Here is a 7,547-nt window from a genome sequence, read left to right as displayed (position 1 = left end):
GGGGGGGGGGGGGGGGAAGGGGGGGGGGTGGGGGGTCGCTGCGCAGCCTGATCCTCCCCTTCCAGGGAAAGAGAGAGAAAGCGAAGGGACGACTACAGCATAGACACACACACAAAGCTGCCGAGCGAGTCCATGCAAAGAGAACCAAGTCACTCCCAGCTGAACAGGGAACAAAACCAAACCGAGCAACAGCCAGGAGGTGAAACTCTTGGTGATGATGCTAAAGGTGGTTGGTTGGTCTCTGGGTGTTTTGTTTTTTCTTTCGGATTTAGTTTTGTTGGGTTTTTGCTTTTAAAATACGTTTTTTTCTTGAGGCTTCCTGATGGTTCTTCTCTGGGTGGGGGTGGGGGTGGGCTCCGTCGAGACCTCCGGCCCATTTAGGTGTGGATGCCCCGGGAGAGATGAGACTCTGCTCCTTGTTCCCCCCATCCCCACTCCCCACCCTCCAGCTAAAGGCAAGGCAGGACTTAACGTGTCCAGCCACAGGCTTGCTACTCTGGGAAATCTTCCTTCGCTTCCTCAGCTGGGGAACAACCATTTGGGGAGCGAGCTATCCCTGTCGCAAAGTTACTTCATCGCCCCCTTTGTTTCTGTCCCTTCCTTCCTGCGTGTGGGTTGCGATTGTGTCTCTGCGGCTGGATGGAGAGCTCTTGTCTCTCCCTCTCTCTCTGCAGAGCTCCGGCTAGATAGATAGAGACGCGAGGCGCTGCTCCGCTCCCCTGTTAGCGACGGAAGAAAATAACGCTCTGATTCATGAAGTCTCAGGGTTAAGCGTGCCCTTCCCCTCTGCCATCCCTACCAGATCTTCCGGAGAGGTTCAGAGGATGGCGGTGCTCGAGGGTCCTGTTAGTAGCAGGGTTTGTTTCACCGAGCAAGCCAACGCAGACCCTAGCGTGCAAGAGGCAGGGTTGGCAAAGGCCATTTCTTTCGGAGGGTCTGCATGCTGAAGAAAACAAAAAGGACCTTTGGGTTTCCAAATCGTTTATTGTAAATAATAAACGTTAGGTAGAGGAATTTTTTTTGGTGGGTTGGTTAAATTTGCACTATCACAGTCTCCCAAATTGGAAAACAAAGATGCTATTCCATCATCATCACCATCACCATCACCATCATCATCATCATCAAGGTGCATTATGTCTAGCGGATCGCGGGGGGGGGGGGATAAAACTAAAATAAAGAGTTGGTCTGAGCTCGTTAGATAAAACACTAGCAGTGTGCAAAAGACATTCACTGGGTCTGGGCTATGGAGTGATTGCAAGTGGTTTTCCTAACAAGGCGTTTGTGGGAAGGACGTACCCTGCTGTTAAAAAACAAAACAAAACAAACAAAAGACTGAAATTATGCCTGGCCTGAGGGTGGGGGGGAAAGGCACAGAAAGATCCGTGATAAGGTCTCGATATTATTTATATATTTATTTGAGGATTGATTTATTTTCTGCATCATTGTTTGCAGCGCAAACATTCTATGCATTTGAAACTGAGCACTAAATAGACTAGCTTCTGGTAGAACCTTTTGTGGATGGTGTAATTTCACAGTTTACTGCCTGTTTTCACCGAAAACACAAACATTTCTTGTCACGTTCTTGTACTTAGATTTAAAAGGAAAAAAAAAAAAGGAAGAGGATTGTAAATATTTTCTTTAATGCACACACACACAAAAAAATGGTTACAAACTGCAACCACGTGTGGTTCCTGAAATGTCTCACTGAATTATCTACCTGTCCATGTATGTTTGCTGAGCTTTTCTCCTTGGTTGTGTCTTTCCTATATTACTTTTATTTCTATCAGAAATATTTCTGTACGCCAAAATACAACAGGGAGATGCGTCCCAGCACACTTACAAATAAAGCAAACATGAGAACAGAATAGTTTATTATTATTATTATTTATTATTATTAGGTGCATTCTTTTAAAATTTATTTCTGGGGCACGGCTGACAAATTCCAGATATAGCCGTTAGACAAATGAGACTAATTCTACCAAAAAATAGTGAGAGATGTATTTTTCTGCTAAATTCAGAAATCATTACTTTGAGATAGCTCTTATGTGAAAAAATCGGTGCTCCGAATAAAATTAACTATATATTAGCTGCGTGTGTTTCTTGAAGTTTATTCTATAACTGCAGAAAATATAAGTCAAAGTAAAATTAAGGGGGAAAAAAGGACTTCTGAAATATTTCTTTTCAGTTTGCTGGAAAGGATTATGCACCTACAAAATATGTATAAAGAAAAAAAACTTGGGTGGTTTCAGGTTTATATGTTGTTCTGACTGGCCTAATTGCACTTACTTATGTAACGAAATACTTTATTTTTATTTTGGGTTAATAAATATAAAAATCATAAACTGATCTCTCCTTCTGTTGTAAATGCAATTGTTCATTAGGAACGTATAGGATGCCACCTACTGCTTCAAGTGTTCAAAGAACCTCCTTCTATTTTCTGATGACCTGTGATTAGATGGGATGCCAAATGTAAAAAGTTACTTCATAGCTGGGATTCTTTCTTCTGTAGACATATTTTAGCCAAATCTTTTTAATTTCGCCGGTAAATCTGTGAATCAAGACACTTACGTGATGTTCGGAAAAGAATAATACGTTAAAAAGCTGTGATTTTAAACAACTGTTGATGTTAAAAAAAAGCACTAAAGGTATTTTTAAAAGAATAGATCTCGTCCACCGGAACTTAACTTGTTTCTGTTGTTGTTAACTTGAAATGTCATCAGAATTTTTAATAAATACATTTGTAAAAAATATTATTTTATAGAAAAGTATTACCGGATATCATTTTTGGAGAGCCAGGAATGAGCAAATAAAATAAATTACAAAGGTTGTTTTTCTTTTTAATCTGCCCCCAAAACTGAAAATGTTACAGGCGAGAACACACTTGTATTATACAATAACTGATGACCGATGTATGTACTGAAAAGTGAAGAAGTTTGTTTTGTGTTCAATCCAGCCCTTACCAAGTACAAAGAAAATACTATGTTAATAAAACAGCTCCTTGAAAAAAAAAATCAACGCTTTGCAGAGTTTCCTATTTTTGATGGTAGGAAACTGTGCAAAACCGGAAGCCTCTGCTTTCCGTTGGATGTATCGGAGCCTTTATAAACGGCTCATTGGCCAAACAAGAAAAAAGAAAAGAAAAAGAAAAAAACTCAGGAAAAGAAATGAGGGTGCAGAAGCAGGTCACACCAGAACGGCATAAACTTTTTCTTCATAAAAAGAGGGACAATTAATTCCTGTATATTGTAATGAAATAAGTAATCGCCTGAGCAAAGGAATACGAGTTCAGTGCCAGCCATTTAGTATGATTCTCCTTGTCCTATTAAAAATAGCCAGTGGTGGGTAAAGTTGCGGGTCCATGGCTGAATCTACAACCTACCGCCTTCTCAGCTTCCCTCCTGTTCCTCAGTTTCTCGTCAATTTCATTTTCGCCCGACATCTGATTCCTGTTTGTCCCCCCATTCCCTCTTCCTTGTCAATTTCTCGTCAATTTCACTTTCTCCCTACTACATTTGATGCATCTTGTCGAGGTTTTATTTATTACTGGATTTATTTTCCTGCCCTGATTTCCGAGCCAGGGTCCTTCAGACCTAGCCTGACTTGCGGAATTTCTGTTTAACACTTGTTCTCCAATTGCTTTCGACTTAGATTAGCCCATCATAAATGAATAATAGACACCCACTGCCACGATCGTATTGATTTTTACTCTCTTGTGATATTAAGACTAATTTGGTCCTGGTTCAACAAGTAAAAGGCTCCCAGGAAAGAGACTGAAGTGTTCTAGAGCAGAGGTTTTATGGTTCATATTCCTCCCCGCGTCCCCCCCTCTCCCCCAAACAGCGACAGGTCTGTCCAAAGATCATTATTTTAATTCTGCCGGACTCGATCGCATCTAGGTGCTGCTGCCACTGCGCTGCGTTATCCCGGCTTTTCCCAAACGACTTGAAACCCCTCCAGTTATTTATGTCTTGCTTGTGCAGCCGATGTCTTTTTTATATATATGTAAAAGCTTGATTATATTTACCCGCTGCTTCAAAAAGGGGGGGGGGGGGGGCGAAGTATAAGAGGAGAACAGCTTAATTGATTTTAAAATCTCAGCAGCAGAATTCCAATTCGCCTGGGACCCTATTTCCACCTGCGAGACAAGCACATCCTTATCAGGAATGATGTTATTTAACAGTTAATAAAATATTAGACCTCGCTGCTGCCTAGGCCGGTCCTTTTCCTCCTCACTACAAATGGGGCCTATGCCAGGGATCCCTGGTTCTGTAGAGCAGCTCTCGATCACGTGCGCTTCCGAAGGCTTGCTGCAAATACAATTACAGAGCCGGCAGTGAATAATTCATGGGCTGAGATTTGGAAAATTAATAAAATGAATTATAACAAGAGGCTAATTAAAAACTTTAGTAATTGTTGTCAAGACAGCTTGATGGGAGGCGTGCTGCACGGGAAGTTGGGGGGGAGGGGGAAGCCCCTTGCTTTTGGAAAATAGGTGTTTTTTAGTTTTGGAAAACCCGACAAAGTGAACCGGGCCGGGTGTGCAGAAGGAGAGCCGGTGCGTGTCGCCTGTGTGTGTGTGTGTGTGTGTGTGTGTGTGTGTGTGTGTGTGTGTGTGTGTGTGTGTGTGTGTGTGTGTGTGTGTGTGTGTGTGTGTGCGCGCGCGCGCGCACGCCGGTTGGGAGGGGATCTGCACCCGGGTTTGATCCGCTTTGGGAAGGCCAGCACTGGAGTCTCTGGAAGGCGACAAAAAATTTGGGAAATCCAAGCTGTAAAGTCAATCCAAGTCCAGAGCTCGATTTATTCACACTGGACGGAGCAAACCAGCAACGGGGATCCCCCAGTGCTCCTTCCAGGCGAGCGCACAATGCAGGGTGCGGACACAAAGGGCTGGCCTCGTCCGCGATCAGAGGGAGTGTCCCCAGCCCTCCCTGTGGGGGCGTCAGGCCGGTGCCCGCATAGAGATGTATACACGTCCCAAGTCAGTGCCCCGCTCCATCCACCTCCCCTTGCCCTTTGTGCTAGGGCGCCGCGGGGGAGCTCCTGCTTTGCTCGCTCCAGCACCAAGGCAAAAAGGAGGGAAAGCCGATTGCGGGGTAACCCCGGCCAAGTGGGTGGAATTGCACCGGGGACGCATTTGGTCCTCGCAGGCCACTAAGTATGGCTGTCTTCCTGTCTTTAATTCAATCGCGTTGCTCGTGATGGTTTAAGTAAGTCTTTAGCCTTGATTTACCACGACTTGGAGTTTTAGTTTCTTGCTTTCTTGCTTGCGGAGATGCAGAAGGGAGAGACAAGGAACAACCAACCCCCTTTCTCCCCCAACCCTGCACCCCTTAGAAATGGACGGGAGTCACTCTTACAGCGCTCAGCTGCTTGCCAGCAAGGTCAGGGGCCTGCCGCACCCTCTCCCGTCTATTGAGGCCAGGCAGACTTTGAGAGAATCTTAATCCGTGGATTACTGACGCGCTGGACCTTCATGGTTTCCTGCAGCCTATTGTGTCCACGCAAACTTCTCGACATTTCAACTGCAGATCCCTGCAGAAGAGTTGGTAATGCCCGAGTCCTGTCAAGGGGTATTTGCATATGCAAAAATAAAACGCTACGCTACGCCTATTGTCCAGTTCTCGGCATCCTTATGGCACACTTTAGTCCCTTTGGAAACGTCCTTTTAAACATCCTTGTCCCGGGACCCCAAAAAATCACTAAGGACGGATCAAGGAAATGCCCTGTTTCCAATCATTTTTTGTTCCAAGGTGACTTAAAAAAACCCTTTGTCGTAAAATGTCTAGCATTTCCTTGCTTACATACACGTGTGGGCAACCTGGTCTAAACCAACTTTGGTAAATAGCTTATCGACGGGCAGTAGATAAGTGGCAGGTCCGAAGTGATTTTTGCAGGCAAGTCAGAGTCATTTCAAAAACCAGTTTCTTACTGATGCTGAGCGACCCTCCTGCCCGAGCACTAAGCCGAAAATAAGGTTCAGTAGTGGAAATGCTGACAAGCACTATACTTCAGACAGGAGAACACTGCTGCAGATGTCTACATAGAGGCAGAGAGGGGTACACACACACACACACGCACACACACACACACACACACACACACACACACACACACACACACACACACACACACACACACACAGCCCGCATGAAAGCAAGCCTGTTAAAAGGTCTGAGCTAAAGCTCAAATGATTTTAAAAAGCTGTTTCTTGACGAGGGGGTATCATGTCAACACGAACACATCTTTGTACACGGCAGCTTAGAAGAAGACAAGGTGCCTATACACATAACTTGGTCCTTGATTACGGTCATTATGTAAACCGAATTACTAACCGAAGTTTGTTTGGTAACTAATTATAGCTCTCTAAATCTCTGCCTCTCTTCACTTCAGCATAATGTATACAAACTTTTGTAGGCACGGATCAGAATAAAACAAAGTGTTGACAGCATCCAGCAGTGGAAATTCACTTACACAAGACTTTTTTTCACTGAAGTGTTGACAATAAACATTTAATGAAGGCAGAGACTTGGATGTCTCCAGACAGTGTCAGAATACTTTAAACAGACCATTAGCATGGCTTCTTCTACTTCAAACAGAGCACACTATACCATAACATTATAAAAATACAAAGTATGAAACAAATAATCTGTTTATACAGATATTTTAAGCTGTTTTCACCAGTTCTGACATCCCCTGTATTTAGTAACAGAAACTTACTCATTTCAGATTACTCGCGCTTAAAAAATGTTAAATACAGTTAATGCAATATTAATCGCCCTTTGGTGATATAAAATGCAATATTTTCAGGCAGCTATCGAGCTTTTCTAGAGGAAGGGCTGATGAAAACAGTCACAGCTGAATAGTGGAGAGAAAAAAGCTCTGTATTTATTGCTTTTGTTTGGCTTTTGGCTACAGAGACAGGAACATTCTAATGGGGTAAGGACATTTATTTTATCTGCAATCTATTGCTGCTAGAGCAGGAGTGGCAGATGGGGTTTGGTGTTATATTCACAGAGTAATTTAGAGCAAATCCTAATAACTAATAATGATTTATGTTAATTTCAATCACTTGTGTGACTTTATTAAAGCAGTGCTGGGAAAGGAGAGGCAAGCTGCATCTCGCTGAAACCGAACCGCAGGTTGGAAAAGAAAAAAAGGCTGCTGTGGTGGTTCTGCAAATGCTAACCTGCTGCAAGGCAGGGGCTCTGACTAGCATTCAGATACGGTACAGCTTTGGAGACTCTGCTTTCGAGGGTGGCCACCTCTAGCTTTAATTTCCTTAAAAAAAATGAGAGACTTCTATTATGCAGACTGCAGAGATGGTGTGAAAGGGAACGGTTATACTGATGTGCTGGGAGACCACGAAGAGAAAGGGGCACGGATGTTGGCGGAATAGCTAGTTAACACCCCAAAAACATTGCATGCAAAACTTTTATTGCCGTCTACGTAAATGGATGGAGATCTCCCAATTCTTGATCTATAGCCTTAAAGAATTTCAGAGGGCTTGCTCCTCATTGGAAATCTCCAGAGTTTTGCTTCCCCCCCCC

This window comes from Gavialis gangeticus, unplaced genomic scaffold (genome assembly GCF_001723915.1).
Source record: "Gavialis gangeticus isolate Ggan-Ray unplaced genomic scaffold, GavGan_comp1, whole genome shotgun sequence".
Classification (NCBI taxonomy): domain Eukaryota; kingdom Metazoa; phylum Chordata; order Crocodylia; family Gavialidae; genus Gavialis; species Gavialis gangeticus.
Note: the sequence above shows the minus strand (reverse complement) of the source record.